At 41.4% G+C, this 17,882-nt stretch overlaps 1 protein-coding gene across 3 annotated transcripts in view; it reads left to right on the forward strand.

Moving 5' to 3' along the window:
• Positions 1 to 1,483: 1,483 nt before the first annotated feature.
• Positions 1,484 to 17,882, forward strand: part of raph1b (Ras association (RalGDS/AF-6) and pleckstrin homology domains 1b) — a 112,939-nt gene continuing 96,540 nt past the window's right edge. For all 3 annotated transcript variants that reach the window (XM_088330465.1, XM_088330466.1, XM_088330467.1), the window contains exon 1: positions 1,484 to 1,714. The gene's annotated coding sequence lies outside the window, so the exon portion shown is untranslated. The remainder of the gene's footprint in view (positions 1,715 to 17,882) is intronic.

The raw sequence follows: 17,882 nt of genomic DNA on the forward strand, positions 1-17,882 counted from the left end.
GAATACAAAAATACTGATACATATATATTAGGACAGAAATACAACAAAAATACAACTACAGTAATCTAAAAAATATGACAAAGATACTAGTATGGAAACACTTCAAAAATACTTCTACAGAAATACTACAAAAAGCACTACAGTAATACTAGAATACAAAAATACTGATACATAAATCTAAGGACAGAAATACTACAAAAATACTTCTATATAAGTATTACAACAGAAATACTACAAAATACAACTTCAGTTGTATGAAAAAATCATACAAAGATACTATTATCGAAACACTTCAAAAATACCTTTACATAAACACTACAAAAAGCACGACAGTAATACTAGAATACAAAAATACTGGCACATATATATTAGGACAGAAATACTACAAAAATACTACGACAGTAATATAAAAAAACATTACAAAGATATTAGTATGGAAACACTTCAAAAATACTTCTACAGAAATACTACAAAAAGCATGACAGTAATACTAGAATACAAAAATACTGACACATAAATATTAGGACAGAAATACTACAAAATGACTTCTTCAGAAGTAGTACAACAGAAATACTACAAAAATACAACTACACTAATATAAAAAATATTACAAAGATACTAATATGGAAACACTTCAAAAATACTTCCACGGAAATACTACAAAAAGCTTTACAGTGATACTAGAATACAAAAATACTGATACATAAACATTAGGACAGAAATACTACAAAAATACTTCTACAGAAGTAACACAACAGAAATACTACAAAAATACATTCACAGAAGTAATACAACAGTAATACTACAAAAAATATAACTAGAGTAATACAACAAAAATAAAAAAAAGTACTACAAAAATGTGACTGCAAAAATTCTACATAAAAAAAATAGAACTCCAGTTTCACTGATTGGTTGGATCCTTAAACCACTAAGTTCGTAGAAGCACCATTTCCTGTGGTGTGTCTTGGGCAAGTACAGCCTGCTGGCGCCCATCCCTCTCCAGGCCAACACATGTCTCCACCCAGTCTCGAATTGGGGAGGCATATGTGCTAAACACTTCAAAATCAAATCTCGAAAGTGGTGCTAGGAATCAAATGGACTGAACCATTTCCGATGCAGTGTTTTCTTTTCCTTTTTTTATGTTTATCGAACGTTTTTAATCCTATTCAAGCCTTTTATGTTCTTTATTAAAGTATAGAGAGGTGTAAAAATGCTATCCTTTAGGGGGGGTGTTTGGGCTGACCACGGGGGGGGGGGGGGCTGCAGCACCCCCCAAAACGGGCTGGTTACGCCCCTGAGTAAACGCTTAAAAACGACAATAAACGCATAAAAGTCGACTCTAACACAATGGCAACCATTCCCCTTTCACCGTCTCGATCACAGATCATTTCTTGTCTTCAAAATTAACCGAAAAGATAAACCCAACGACACTGAAATATCCGATTCTTTGTAGGCCGTGAACGCAACGCCGGGTTGGACAGGAAACGACGGAGAAGCCCCCAGCATGTCTCTTCTACACGGAGAAGAATGGAGAGCGCACCGCTTCATTTGGACCTAATTCGCCGTGTAAAGATGGAAGACACCGAATACTTTTAAGTCATTTACTCGGGAAATCCTTCCGTTGAAACCGCTCGCCCCAAAACGCGGAGCCCATCTTCCCTAGACGACTGTTCCAACCGGAGGAGAGGACCTTCTTTGTCAGTCTCATTCCATAGTAAGTTCTTTCATTTTAATTTTACAAAGTCCACCTCCCTGGCGTGGAGATGCATCTTCTCGTCATTTCTATAACTTTAGGGAACGCCCTTTATAGATAAAACGTTGAATTCATATAGCCATCGCTAAGACGCTTTCAATGGAAACTGGAGAGGCAGCAATCCGTCGCATTTCCCCGATTTCATAAGAAAGACCCGTAAATCCAATATCGATATAAATGCACGCGTTTGGAGAGCTGTAGGAGACCCTCGCTGCAGCCATTGAATGCATCGTTTTCTTCGAGAGGCGTGGATAGCTTGCAGAAGGGCTCTTTGATGCATGGGGGTGCAAATCCTTTGTATATTGCATTTGTTGATTTTTAAACGTTTATGAAATCGTAGAAGTCGAATTGCGGTTGTTGAATGCGAACCGTTTGTCCCGGATCGTCTCCACCCTGGCGAGCGGAGAACAGGCCGAGTGCTTTTTTTTTGATCGTAGACGTTTGCACGTAGGGTTTCGTGATCGTCTCGAGGATTGAATATTCGAATAAAAACAGACATTGCGTCTGTTTTGCATCGTTGGGCATCAAACTACTCACGCCGGTTTCATTCTCTTTTGTTTGGTGACGTCAGCAAAGGGGATTCTTCTATGTTCCCATGTGTTTGCATCCGTTCGTGGCGAACGAGACAGCAAACTGTTGTCTGGAGTTTAAAAGTACGGTGTTTTCCTTTCTATAAAGCATTCTGTAGAATATTTTTCATACATGAGTAGGACTGCAACTCATGATCATTTTCACATTTGATGAATCGGTCGATTTCTGATTTTTTTATTCCTATTTTTAGTCATGTTTATTTGTGACGCCCTTAATCACAAAGAGTATCAAAGGACTGCACAGATTACTGCAAACTACAGATTATTATCCCCTCCCCTGATCTAAAACCTACATGAGGGCAAGGGAAAACTCAAAAACCTCAACATGAGGAAAATAAAGAAACCTTGAGAAGGGACAGTCTCGAAGGGCTGCACAGACTACAGATTACTGCAAACTACAGACTATTATGACAGCATCCCCTTATCTTAAACCTCCATGAGGGCAAGGGAAAACTCAAAAACCTCAACATGAGGAAAATAAAGAAACCTTGAGAAGGGACAAGAACCACAGATTATTGCAAACCACAGACTATTATGAGACCACCCCCTGATCTAAAACCTACACTAGGGCAAGGAAACACTAAAAAACCTCAACATGAGGAAAATGAAGAAACCTTGAGAAGGGACAGTCTCGAAGGGCTGCACAAACCACAGATTATTGCAAACCACAGACTATTATGACACCATGCCCTGATCTAAAACCTACATGAGGGCAAGGAAAAACTCCAAAACCTCAATATGAGTAAATTGAAGAAACCTTGAGAAGGGACCGCACATGAGGTAACCCCCCTTTCAGGATGTATCGGTGAATCTGATTTCTTAAGACATTTCTCTTTTCCTCCTCTGTTCAAATATTGACTAGACCACACAAAACAACAGAATATTTTATAATTTAAATAAAAATATCTAAGTATTTGTCAATTCACTTGACAATAAACAAAAATACATACAAATATATGCTATACACCTGTAAATATGGGAATACAATTTTTTCTACTACCTTATCCAAAGATTATATTATATTTGGACTTATAACACAAACAAATTCACAAAAAATATATCAAAAATGTATATTTACTTTAAAAAATGTTTCAAAAGTTTTTTGGGGGGTTATAGAATTGAACATGATTAACATTCTTAGCATAAATTTGATATATAAAATGCCCAAGAATATGCCCCTTGTGTTGGGTTAAATATGTCATTATCATTATTTTTATTTTTATCTTATTTTATTGACTTATTTTCTGTTTGTTTTTCTTTGTATTCCTGTCCGTTCCCGTGAAAATCTTTAACTTTGTTTCAGGATGAAACGGTCAAGCAAAGTCGAAACTTCCATTCCAATTCTGTTTGTAATGATGCAATGTTCGATAAAGGTTTTTAAAAAAAATGTAAGATATTTTTTATTATCATAAATAAGCTTTTGGCACCCTCTGCCAGACCAAAGTGGTACTACATCTCTTAGCGTCACAACGGAATTGTGGGCACTTTTTGCATAAATCGCGTGAAACAACGAAACTCTGATTTAATTCATTGTCAACACTTGTAATAATCAATTTTATCGATTAATTGTTGAAGCCCTATACATAAGGGGCACCAGACTACAGTAAGAAGCTACAATGGTTCTTCGAACAGTCTTTGATAAATTCACCCTCCAGACAAGGATCGCGACCTCATAGCTCGCCTTTGTAGCATTTTCATTTGTCTCGCAGGGTCTCGTGAAAAAGAGCGGCTGTGCCGTTAAAACAGCTTCCAGTTGCTTCACCTTCTCACAGCGCTTGTTTCCAGTTCTCTTTTTGTAGTCAGCAGTCTGGCAGTGGGCAGCACGGCGGCGCAGTGGTTAGCGCGTGTGCAGCACTCATAAGATCGAACCACCTGTGTGGAGTTTGCATGTTCTCCCCGTACTTGCGTGGGTTTCCTCTGGGCACTCTGGTTTCCTGCCACATTCCAAAAACATGCATGTCAGGTCCAGAATGTCCCTAGGTGTGAGTGAGTGAGTGAGTTGTCTCTGTGTCTCTGTGTGCCCTGTGACTGGCTGGCAACCAGTCCAGGGTGTCCCCTGCCCACTGCCTGAAGATAGCTGGATGGGCTCCAGCACCCCCGCGACCCTACTGAGGATAAGCGGTGCAGATAATGGATGGATGGATGGACAGTCCGGCAGTGCTTCTTGATATTATATTTTTTGAAAACCGCCACAGTGTCTTGGCAAATTAGGCGGACGCAGTTGTTTTGGATTTCAGTGAAAATATACTCTAATTTCCACCTGTCCTGGAAGCAGTGGCCCTCACACTCAACTTTCCTTTTTTTATTTAGTTGCCATGTCGAAAATGGGCTGGGTTAAAATTTTCACAGAAAGCCTGGGCAAGGTGGCCATAGGGCTACTGCCATCATCTGGTGAAATAGTGACATTTCTTTGTATATCTATGTATATACCAATGAGACAGAGGGAGAGAAAGGCTAGGCTGTATCTTAGCCAAAATAATCGGCCTGACGAATAAATAAAAACGCTGAGACCCATATACGTCGAATTCCTAAATATCCGTGAAGATAATCGGCCCACTCGATAGCCTGTGGACTTCTCGTTTTTAGGTACGCCTCATAGTCTTACGTTCTTTGCTTCGAATGGCTGAAATGGCACCCACCCCCACGCCACCAAAACACACAGAAACGCACTACACAAGGTTCAAAGGTTATACGCAGAGAGCAGAATGTCATGCTAGCGTCTGGTCGGCTTCCAAGAGTGCAAATGTTGTCGTTTGAATTGTAAAACTCATTCAAGGTGAGCTCGTCACCCCAAGGAGATACAATCCCGCTTGGCCCAGACTTTTGTTTCTAGACGCAGCCGTTTGTAGCCTAAAGCATTCATTTGTTTTGGCAACAGTGTGCCCGGTTAATGCTTGTCGACACTACTTTCATACTTTAGCTGGATTCCGATTTCACTTGATTTCGCCCTACCTTCCGGTTCAGAGCCTTCGCTCTGAAAACGCTGGTCTACTCGTGATCCCAAGAGCCAAGAAGAGATCCGCAGTTTCGAGAGCGTTCTCCATCCGGGCCCCGGTGCTATGGAATGCTCTTCCCCCTGAGATTCAATCTGCAGCCTCAGTGGAACGGTTAAAATCTAGGCTTAAAACACTTCTATTCGATAGTTTATGAATGACCTATATTTTATCTTGACAATATCTGTATTATTTGTTATTGAAATGAAGTGAAATGAAATGATCTGCATTTATATAGCGCTTTTCAAGTCAATGACTTCCCAAAGCGCTTTACAGTGTGCTTCACATTTCCCAATAGCGGCCTTGCAGCCATGTAAGGCGCTAACCTGCTTATTGGGGGCATTAGGGGTTCAGTGTCTTACCCAAGGACACTTCGACATGTAACACGGACGAGCCGGGATTCGAACTGGGATCCCTTGATCCCAAGACGAGCGCTCTACCTCCTGAGCTACTGTCGCCCCCGTTGCAGCTTGGTCATCCTGGAAGGGCTGAGGTCCCTTCTAAAGGTTTTTTCATTCATCTCATGTTGACGTTTTTGAGTTTTTCCTTGCCCTCCATGTAGGTTTTAGATCAGGGGATGGTGTCATAAGCAGTTTTCCCTCTAAGCTGCGCGCGTGTGCAATTGCGCACTGCTCGCACATTCTCAGCGTACAAGAAAATCTAGCCAGCGCACAAAAATGAGGGCTCAAAATTACTAATTAAGAAGCGACTTAAGTCAAAGTTACAGTGCATGAAGGTAAAAATCCACGGGTTCCCCTGACGTTGTGTTCTAAATGCGGTATTTTGAAGTCGAGTCGAAGTAGAACGAAGTGGAGTAAAGTTAGTAGAGTTGGGCGAGAACCGGCTTCTTCGGCTCGGCTCACTAAAAGGAACCGGCTCTTTCGGGTCCTAAACGGCTCTTCGGGTTGTTTTTGCTTCTTTAATCTCAACATGACCAAATATTATGTAAAACTATGCACAAAATGACTTAAAAGAAGGGGGGAATAGAACAAAAAAGAAAAAAATACCAACATGAAAAAGTAGTGAAAAGCTGAGAAAAAAGAAACAAAAGGAAGAGAAAAAAAGAAGGAAAAATTTAGAAAAAAGCCCCCAAAAAGAAAAGAAAGAAATGTAAGAAAAAAGTAAATAGAGAACAAAAAGAAAAAAGTAGAAAAAAAACACGAAAAAAAAGAAGAAAAAGTTTGTGTTGCATTCAAATAATTTCCAATTATATCAAGTAAATCTTGTTGCCATCATTGTTCTTCCACTAAAAAATGTGATTAAGTACAGTTTTGTACCCCAAAAATGTTAATATTATGCGACAAAATATAACAGGAAATAAAAAGAAATGGATAGTGGTAGAGCGCTCGTCTTGGGATCAAGGGATCCCAGTTCGAATCCCGGCTCCTCCGTGTTACATGTCGAAGTGTCCTTGGGTAAGACACTGAACCCCTAATACCCCCAATATGCAGGTTAGCGCCTTACATGGGGGTTTTAGGTGCGCCTAAACTCTGGAAAATACAGTACTTAATATTCTAGGCCAGGGGTGTCAAACTCATCTAAACTCGGGGGCCACACGATAGAATTAACATTCTGTCGGGGGCCGGGCTAGTAGATTAAAGAGAAAAAGAAAGAAATAAGAGAAAGAGGGAGGGAAAAGGAGAGAGGGCGGGACAAAGAAAGAAAAAGAGAGAGCGCGTGAGAAACAAAAGATAAAAGGTTGTGAGAGAGGGGGAAAAGAAAGGGAGAGGAAGAAAGAAATCCAAATAGAAAGACAGAAAAGAGAGAAAAGAGAAAAGAAAGCGCAAAGGGTATGAAGAGAGAAAGAGAAAAGAGAGAAAAGGAAAAAAAGGAAGTTGGAGCAAAAGAGGTTAAAAGACACAGAGAGAGAAAGAGACAAAGAGCAAGAAAGGAAGAGAAAAAAGAGATACAGAGAGTGAAAGAGGCGAAGACGGAGTGGGAGAAAAGGGGTGGAAAGAAGGAGAGAGAAAGAGAGAGAGAGAGAGAGAGAGAGAGAAAAAAATACGAGTACAGTGTCTTTGTTCGAGGCACCTGGCTTTGGCAACATTAAGTTGACCTATTTCAACCTTCAGCTTGTTTTTCTCTTGCGCTTCTCTAAGTGTTGTCTGGCGGGCCGGATTCAATCCCTTAGCGGGCCTGATCTGGCCCGCGGGCTGCCTCTTTGACACCTGTGTTCTAGGCCATGTTGTGCAATATCTGCGCAGGTTTAGTGTTCTCCTCAATGTTTTTTACCTGATCCAATGTTTTCGGATTCCCAACGCGGTTAGTCGCTAGAAACGTACGCGATATGTAAAAGGATTTTTCACAGCAGACTTAAATGCCGCAAGGAACAACGTTTGGGCTGTTTCTCTACAGCACAGCCATAAAAAGCGCAGAGACGGATTAGATTTCCAGCCACTGTGGTGAAATATGTTGGAACAGAGTTCGTCATTTCACGACTCACAAATGCACATCACTACTTTGTCATGCTTTTCCACGTCACTGAGAGGAATTTATCATCTCCGCTTTTTTTTTTTTTACATTTGGTATTTATTTTGCGAGAAATGAATCCACCATTGTTTGTTTTTATCGCTCTCGGGGGACAAAAGCAGAAGCATTCTTTTTGAGACTTGATCAATGACCAGGGTTGGGTAGGGTTACTTTAACTGGATTACTTTCAATTACTTCTGGATGACTCCAATACCAAATAAGCTAATAAAAGACAAAAACTAAATATGACTAAAATTCCTCAATTTTGTGCAGGCTTGGAGAGTAACGGAATACATGATGTTGGCAAGCTGTTTGGATTTATTTTCATTTTGTTTCTGTCGCATTTTATGTTAGTTTTGCCGGAGATCAAAGCCAGGAGAGAAAGCTTACCACGTGTTGTGAGTCATCATTTGATTCATATTTAGTTTTTTTTGTCTTTTATTAGCATTATTGGTATTGGAGTAATCCAAAAGTCATTGAAAGTACCGTAAATTCCGGACTATAGAGCGCACCTGATTATAAGCCGCAGCCACCGCATTTCGGGAGGACAACCGATTTTGCACATACACAAGCCGCACCTTTATATTAGCCGCATGCGTCCACATTGAAAAAATGCAACACAAACACAAAATTAACCCATAACCAATCCAAAAATCACAGTCGGCAAAATAAACGGAAAATGATACCGGTACTTAATGTTTGATGCAAACCTGCACAGTATTAAGGATTGATAATCAGAATATATAACTGTCACAGACCAGGAACGGAGACGGGACCCAATTGCTCAGTCTTATTTAGAAGAGAAAAGAGGACGATGATTTGTCGGTCACGGGTAGCAGATAGCAGGAACACAGGTCGATGGCCGGGGCGGAGGAGCAAAACATAAACTGGTCCAGAAAAGAGGTCTGCAACAGGTATCAGACAGGAAACAGGGCAGGATATTGTCGGAGAGTACAAAAGCTTGCCTAGCTGGGAGCATAGGTTCGCAGACGATCTGATGAGTTCTTACTGGAAGAGTCCAACAGCCAATCGGAGTCCGTGGCTACAGGCTCCAACGGGGAAGCCACAGGTGCCCCGCTTCAGTTATCATGACAATAACAGAACAACACTTTAAAATGAAGTTTATTATAAATCTACCTGGGCAGCACGGCGGTGCAGTGGTTAGCGCGTGTGCGGCACAGTTCTGAGGTCATAGGTTCAAATCCAGCTACCAACCTTCCTGTGCGGAGTTTGCATGTTCTCCCCGTGCCTGCGTGGGTTTCCTCCAGGCACTCCGGTTTCGTCCCACATTCCAAAAACATGCATGTCAGGTGAATTGGACGGTCAAAATTGTCCCTAGGTGTGAAAGAGCAAGTGAGTTGTCTGTCCCTGTGTGTCCTGCGACCAGTTCAGGGTATCCCCTGCCCACTGCCCGGAGATGGCTGGAATGGGCTCCAGCACCCCCGCGACCCAACTGAGGATAAGCGGTGGAGATAATGGATGGATGGATGGATAAATCTACTTATAACATTCATCGCATGTATATGACATGGCTGTTTTCCATCTGCCATCAGTATGTACCTGTATTTACTCATCTTCATTCATGCAATGTCCGCTCTAAGCCACGTGAACTCCTCTTTCCACAGTGCTTTTAATGTACGTTTACGTTTTGTAGCGTCATACATTTTGTTAGCTTCTTTTGAATCTTCTGGGGCTGAGGTTTTGGCTTGATTCTTAACTACTTCTCTATTTTTCTTGTGTTCTCTGTGCGTCTACTTTGGAAAATGATATGCGAAGGCACGACTTTATAACGCTCGGGAAAGTCCGGAAGCAGGAAGTTATTCAATGCAGGCTTCTGATTGGCGGCCGAGCAGTGTTCCCTCTAAGCTGCGCGCGTGCGCAATTGTGCACTGCTCGCACATTCTCAGCGCACAATCTAGCCAGCGCACAAAAATGAGGGTTCAAAATTACTTAAGTCAAAGTTGGAGTGCATGAAGGTAAAAATACACGGGTTCCCCTGACGTTGTGTCCTAAATGCGGTATTTTGAAGTCGAACGAAGTTGAGTAAAGTTAGTAGAGTATGTCGAGAACTGGCTTCTTCGGCTCGGCTCACTCAAAGGAACCGTCTCTTTCGGGTCCTAAACGGCTCTTCAGGTTGTTTTTGCTTCTTTAATCCCAACATGACCAAATATTAAGTAAAATTATGCACAAAATGACTTAAAGGAAGGGGAGAATAGAACAAAAAAGAAAAAAATACCAAAATGAAAAAGTAGTGAAAAGCTGAGAAAAAAAGAAACAAAAGGAAGAGAAAAAAAGAAGGAAAAAATTTAGAAAAAAGCCAGAAAAAAAAGAATAGAAAGAAATGTAGGAAAAAAGTAAATAGAGAACAAAAAGAAAAAAGTAACAGCTCGAAAAAAATAAACACAATGAGATTTTTTTTGAAGGGATTAAAAAAATGGGAAAAAAACAGGGAAAAAAGAAGAAAAAGTTTGTGTTGCATTCAAATAATTTCCAATTATATTAAGTGAATCTTGTTGCCAACATTGTACTTCCACTAAAAATGTGATTAAGTACAGTTCTGTATCTTACAACCGACTCAATAAGCCCCCAAAAATGTTAATATTATGCGACAAAATATGTCAGGAAATAAAAAGAAATGGATATCTTTTGAAAGAATTGTATGAACAAAGGACGTTTGTAGGCCGTACAACCTTTGCAATCGTACATGAGTCAATTCATTCAAAAGAGAAAAATAATTTTGCATTGCCGGAAACTCGGCAAAATGTAACGTGATGTCAAGTTTTGGACATCTTTGATAATGACTTAGTTGCCACACTTGGGATTATGGTTGCTCACTGTTGTTTCAAGCGCTGCTCACCGACTTTGTGTGAACGCTCAGACCCGTAAGGAAAATTACAGGGAACATTGCTGCCAAGTATGCAAATTGCCAAACAAACCGAAATTCCGGCCACCTGGGCGGAGACGTTGTGTAAGTTGTACGCCCGACGTTACAGAAGTACGCCCCGGGCGTCCGGGCAGACCTTATTTCAGACACTGGCATACCTACTCACGTTCTAGTTTGTCAGTGTATTCACGTGCTCCACTGTCTGTCACCGCTTCGACTGTTTTGTTCGTGGGCTTCGCGTGACTCCGTCGAACCCATCCGAGCAAACGGCAACCCAACCGTGTCCTTGGGCAGAAAATTCCCCACACAAAAGACGAGGCGGCGGGTGGCAGCAGTGTATATTTCCTCAGGTTGTGTTACAACCGGAGGACGCAACCTCAAACGTCAACTTGGGTGCTTGCTGATAGCTTGCTACAAACTTGAATGTAACTTGATCCTGACACACAGACGGAAAGAAATTGGGATGAATAGTATTATCAGCTTCAACAGATTGAATGAATGAATGAATGAAAACTTTTTTTCGAACATTAGAAAATAAAAACAGGACAAAAACTATTACAAAAATAACATCAATAATTATAAAGATCAAAGCGGCGCCGCCACCGAGCGGCTGCCTTTCCAGCAGCTCCCCTGTTACTTCTCACTTTTTGTGATTTTTTTTTGTTTTATTGTCTGCTTCTATCTTCGGTGTTTTTCTTCCCGTTTTGACAACTACACTATGGATTACTTCTATCCTATGGACATGGGTTTTAGCGCACAAAAATGCGTTTATTCAAGGAATCAACTCCTTGCCCTGAAGAATTCTCATGCCGGCGTGATGAAGGGGCCTATCGTGGAAGAAGAGCCGGAGCTAGCGAAGCGGCTAGCGGCGTGATAAGTCTTCGGTACCATCCGTAATCATGGTAAATGTGAACTCACTACCAAATAAGACCAACGAGCCGGCTGTGCTGGTGAAAAACATCGAAGCGCACAGGGAGTGCAGTTGCTGTGTTTTACGGAAACGTGGCTCACGTTTAGCATCCCGGACGCTAACGTGTAGCCACCCGGAGCTACCCGGAGCAATCCGGCTTCAGCGCCGCTATACAGAGACACAAAAGCCTGCGTGAATCGGAGAGGAGGTGGACTCGCTAACACGAGGTGGTGTATCCCTGGACACAATTTCCATCTACCGCAGGGATGTCGAACTTTTGGACTAGCGTGTGACGTCATCAACTCCGCTACAAGCACCCCTAGGGCATCATGTTAATCTGTTAATAAACAACAGGGTAGACTGCTGGAAGTGTGAATTTCCCGACGGGGGTGAATAAAGTATCTATCTATATATCTATCTATCTAATAACAATAGTCACATATTTTATACACTAATCATCATAGTACCCATCTATTAACGTTATAATGCTACTAGTCACTAAATATCATTGTGGCACCAATGATAACAACAATAGCAGTAATAACAACAGTTATGATATAATTATAGTAACAATAACAACAAGGTAAACGCAGTATTTCCAATCTCTACTATCACTCATACGCCATTTTCTTCATCTCTGTATTCTGCCAGTAATGTTTTTTTGTATTTATATTTGAACATGTGAATATTCAGACATTGTTTGATCTCGTCTTGTAAATTGTTCCAAAGTTTGACTCCCCACACAGACACACACATACTTTTCCTGGTGGTTCTCATCTTTGGGATTATGAATGTACTACAGCCCCCTAAATTATAATTTCCCTCTTTCCGAATGAATTTTTTGGGGATGTTTTCTGGCACTGTGTTTTTGTTGACCTTAAATAGCAGTTGTGAAGTGAAAAATTTTACTAAATCTATCCTACCCTGTGTATGGTTCTAATTGCACGTTTTTGGAGGATAAAATGGGGGTATAGTGAACTTTTGTAATGATTGCCCCAGACTTCTGCACAATATGTTAAGTATGGCAGAACTAGAGAACAATATCATAAATACAATGCATTATAGTTTAAAAGGAATTTGGCTTTATGGATTATTGAAATGCTTTTAGATACCTTAGTTTGTATGTGTCTGATGTGTGTTTTCCAGCTTAATTTATTGTCTATTATGACCCCTAAAACCTAATTTCTGATACAGTGTCTATCGCAGCACTATGTATTTTTACTTCTAGATCTTGATTTGCCTTGCGATTACCAAAGAATATGACTTTGGTTTTATTTAAATTTAAAGATCATTTATTTATATCCATCCATACTTTTAGGTTAATTAAATCACGGTTAATACAGGTTACTAAATCAATATAATTATCATTTGAATAGAAAATTTTAGTGTTGTCTGCAAATATTACTAATTTTGATAGTTTTGAAACATTAAAAATATTGTTACTATTTAAATGAAATAACTTTGGACCCAGGATAGAACCCTGTGGTACTCCACAACAGATGTCCAAGTATTCAGATGACAACTCTCCCATTTTCACATATTGCTTCCTCCCGGTCAAATACCGTAAATTCCGGACTATAGAGCGCACCTGATTATAAACAGCACCCACCACATTTCGGGAGGAAAACCGATTTTGTACATACACAAGCCGCACCCGTATATTAGCCGCATGCGCCCACATTGAAAAACGCATTTCTAACACGAAATTTACCAATAACCGATTAAGTCCAAAAAACACAGTCCGAGTCCGGGTGTCCGTTGAAAGTAATCCAAGGAAAAAAGTGTATATTTCCAAAGGTAAGGGTGGGAAAAATATATATCCACTATTGTCGGCCGCGTCCACAAACACGTCTCACCTTTACTCCACTTCCCGTCAGCCCGTGTTTTCCCCGCCCCTTCTTTCTCATTTGCTCGTACAAAACATATCAGAATAAGTTTCTAAAATAAATACATTACAAAAATATACAGTTGCAAATACATATTATACATGGTTATACATATTTACATAGAAAGACGGTACACCGAGAGAGTTTTCAAAGCTTTAATAATAATATTATAACTTTCATCCCAAACCGTGCTTGTGAAGGGTAACAAAACGGTACTAGTAACACGCTCTCTACGCAGTAAACAGATCGGTTAAAAAAACATACGGTACTTGAAATAAACACGGTAAACCATCCTTATCTTCCTCTTTACAACCGACATCATCAAACTCGTCTCCCTTCAGTATGAGAAAGATACTATGCCATATAGACGTGGTCGCACGCTCCCTTATCATAAAGCACGATAGCATTGCGCTCGCAAAGTAAATGTTGGACTGCACGATTGCATGTAACTTGAAAATTGCGTCATGTGCCTTTTTATTTTGCATGATGAGGATATGTCTACGCTAATTTAATTTGTGTACAAGTTAAGAAATTGCAGACTAAATCTTACCTTTTGTACTCGAGCGCCGCTGGCGGCCGTTAGAAACATTACATAAATTGGCCGCATCACTGAATAAGCCGCAGGGTTGAGAGTTTGGGGAAAAAAGTAGCGGCTTATAGTCCGGAATTTACGGTAACTTTGAATCCATTGCAAAGCCAAACCCCTGATGCCATATCTTTCCAGTTTTTTTTAACTGTTTCAGCGACTTAAGGGTGTATCAGCACGGCGGCGCAGTGGCTAGCGCTTGTGTGGCACAGTTCATGTCATGGGAACCTGTCGTGGGTTCAAATCCAGCTCCAGACTCTCTGTGCGGAGTTTGTATGTTCTCCCCGTGCTTGCGTGGGTTTCCTCCGGGCACTCCGGTTTCCTTCCACATTCCAAAGACATGCATTTCAGGTGAATTGGCCGGTCCGAATTGTCCCTAGGTGTGAATGAGCGAGTGAGTTGTCTGTCCCTGTGTGCCCTGCGATTGGCTGGCAACCAGTTCAGGGTGTCCCCTGCCCACTGCCCGATGATTGCTGGGATGGGCTCCAGCCCCCCGCGACCCTACTGAGGATAAGCGGTATGGCTAATGAGATGAGATGAGATGAGAATTTCTAAAGTGTGTTTTGCCTCCTGCCCCGTTTGAAACCTGCACATAGTCACCAGCGTGTATAGGACCTTGTTCTGTTACCATTTAGCTGACCTATGACAGCACCTACCCATAGCATTTTGAAACAAAGGCAACGGTTCCCCTCAGCTGGCTTGTCTGCAGCCGAAAATCTCCCCTGCTACAGAATGTGTCGCTCTTCCTGTTGGCCTTTTCATGCAGTCCAGAATAAATATCAGCACACCCAACCGCATGAAATCACTTGCTTCGAGGCTTGCAGTGACTGCCTTTTGTCTCTTTCGAGCCCAGGGAAGATGATGGAAACGAGAACTAAACAAACCCTGACTGATAATAACAATGAAATACCTCTTCCGATTGACTTAGAGTACCGTATTTTCCGCACTATAAGGCACACCCAAAAGTCTTAATTTTTTTCAAAAGCTGACCATGCGCCTTATATTACAGTGCGCCTTATATATGGATCAATATTAAGTCGCAAAGTCTTGCAACTAATGCAAGCAGCCGCCGACTCGATTTTCCCCCGAACGCGAAGTAGTCCGCGGTGTATGCTGGGATTTATATACCGGCGTTTCATTGGCTAACAAATGTGTCAATCATCATTTAAATCGATCACTATTGGCTAAAGTTATTCGGAGGTAAAGGGGGCGGATCCTTTTTATCATTTACAGGCTGGCATTGGCTTGAACGGCAAAACAAAGCCTGCAATTGGCCGAAAAAGATGTGTCAATCATCAGTTGAATCGATCACTATTGGCTAAAGTTATTCGGAGGTAAAGGGGGCGGATCCTTTTTATCATTTACAGGCTGGCATTGGCTTGAACGGCAAAACAAAGCCTGCAATTGGCCGAAAAAGATGTGTCAATCATCAGTTGAATCGATCACTATTGGCTAAAGTTATTCGGTGGTAAAGAGGGCGGATCCTTTTTATCATTTACAGGCTGGCATAGGCTAAAGGGGAAAAACAAAGCCTGCAATTGGCCGAAAAAGATGAATGTGAATAGCATGTTGGGTTGACGGCATAGAGAAAACGGTATTTTACTTTTCTGTACTGTATTTGTAAATATTTTACTCTCCTGGATTTACTACACTCACAGATATAAGAGGACCATGGTTGCACATTATTATTGAACACAACGACTTGGGTGAGCTACTCCGGCTATATATTTTCCCAGTATCTTGTTTCAGAGTGATATCGATGTTTCTGTGATGGGTCTTTTTTTAAATTAAACTCAATTCACTCAAAGTGTTTATTGTCATATGCACAGTAAAGTTGCGAGCGAAAAAGAAAATAGAAACTAAGGAATGGTTGGCATTTCTTGAATCCCAAGACTTTAACCTTCCGAATGATATTTGAAACGATGCATTTGAGTGACATCGTACGGACAGCGCATCCGCACGTGTCTACGACACGTATTTGCTTCTTTGCAAGCTTTGGGAATGTTAAGGGGGTAGTAAGTTGGACTGAACCATCTGACTGTTTTGTCCACGTTCCCATTGTAGCGCCGTATAATCCGGTGCGCCCTATGTATGGAAGATATAGGACCAAAAACTATTTTTTTGGGGTTGCGCCCTATAACCCGGTGCGCCCTATAGTGCGGAAAATACGGTACTATTAAGTTTATAGTTTAGTAGACAGTCAAAATAAGGAGAGAAGACATTAATGTTTGGGAACTTGCAAGAGAGACTAAAATTTAGATAAGAAATTCCAACCTGCTCTAAAAGCCCTCCCCAGAACCCCTTTTATCAAATCTCCTAGGTTACAAAAGCGGATCTGCCCTAAAGGTTGTAGTAATGAAAGAAATTGCCATATAGTGACATTGATGTAATGATGCAAACAGTGCATAATATGTGCAAAAATGGTCTTAGCACACTGGAGATACGGTATAGTACTGGAAGTTTACACACAAACTTGGAAGAGGAAGCGGATTTCTTCTTCGGGGTGGATGCTGGGTGAGCTCTCACAGCGCCACACGCCATTAGTGGCGGAAACAAGCACTACAGTACTGTCCTGTACTCTGAAAAAAGGTGCACACAATACAAAATCTAACTTACTTACAGCAATGTCCGGATAGTTTTCGACATCCCGTAAAACATGTTCGAATCTACCGTTTTTCGTAAGTCGAATGGTCGTGAGTAGGGGAGCGTCTGTATAGCAACAGTCACTTTTGAAAAACTTTTTAGAAGCGTGATAAAGATCGAAATGAAGTCTTGACTACAGTTGGTATTCTTCTTTGTGCATCATAGCGCTCGTTTTTGGTTGAACCACGCAATCCAGTGACATCTAGTGGTCACATATTACACGGTGTCCCTTTGAGCAAAGCGATTTAGAGCATGCGAGTTTGAGAGTCGGGCAGCACGGCGGCGCAGCGGTTAGCGCATGTGCGGCACAGTTCTGAGGTCATGAGATCGAACCTCCTGTGTGGAGTTTGCATGTTCTCCCCGTGCTTGCGCGGGTTTCCTCCGGGCACTCCGGTTTCCTCCCATATTCCAAAAACATGTGTGTTAAGTTCATTAACCGGTCCAAATTGTCCCTAGGTGTGAATGGGCGAGCGAATGGTCTGTCCCAGAGTGCCCTGCGATTGGCTGGCAACCGGTTCATGGTGTCCCCTGCCCAGATAGCTGGGATGGGCTCCAGCACCCCCGTGACCCTACTGAGGATAAGCAGTGCAGATAATGGATGGATGGATGGAAGTTTGAGAGTCTACCTAAACCTTGTTAGAGTCTGCAAACTGAAGGACATGAGCTGTGGGGCTATCCTTACGAATCCTTTTCCGAGTAAATGGATATTCCCAGATCTTGGAGAGAGTTTTCGAAAATACGGCATAAACTGTAACTGCAAATGAACAACTCCCATCACCAGTAAGACTGATAATGAAAGGAGACAAAAGGAGGGCAGCCTCCCTGCATCTCCACTCATTGATGTTCCTCAGTGCTACGCCCGAGTTTGCGTTGACCTACAATCGGTTTCATCTACTTTACCAGGAATATTGATTGAGCGGTGGTGCAAAATAACAAAAAGTACTTGGATTTAAAATACGCTACACATAAACCTGCATTTTTATTCAAATATTTGTTGGTTGACAAATTTGAGTTCATTTTACATAACAACCATCCACCATCTTGTCAAGTCATGTTTATTTGTGACGCCCTTAATCACAAAGGGTCTCGAAGGGCTGCACAGATCAAAGACTATTGCAAACTACAGACTATTGTGACACCATCCCCTGATCTAAAACCCACATGAGGG

Source organism: Urocampus carinirostris, chromosome 3 (assembly GCF_059441175.1).
Source record: "Urocampus carinirostris isolate Australia breed hairy pipefish chromosome 3, RoL_Ucar_1.0, whole genome shotgun sequence".
Classification (NCBI taxonomy): Eukaryota; Metazoa; Chordata; class Actinopteri; order Syngnathiformes; family Syngnathidae; genus Urocampus; species Urocampus carinirostris.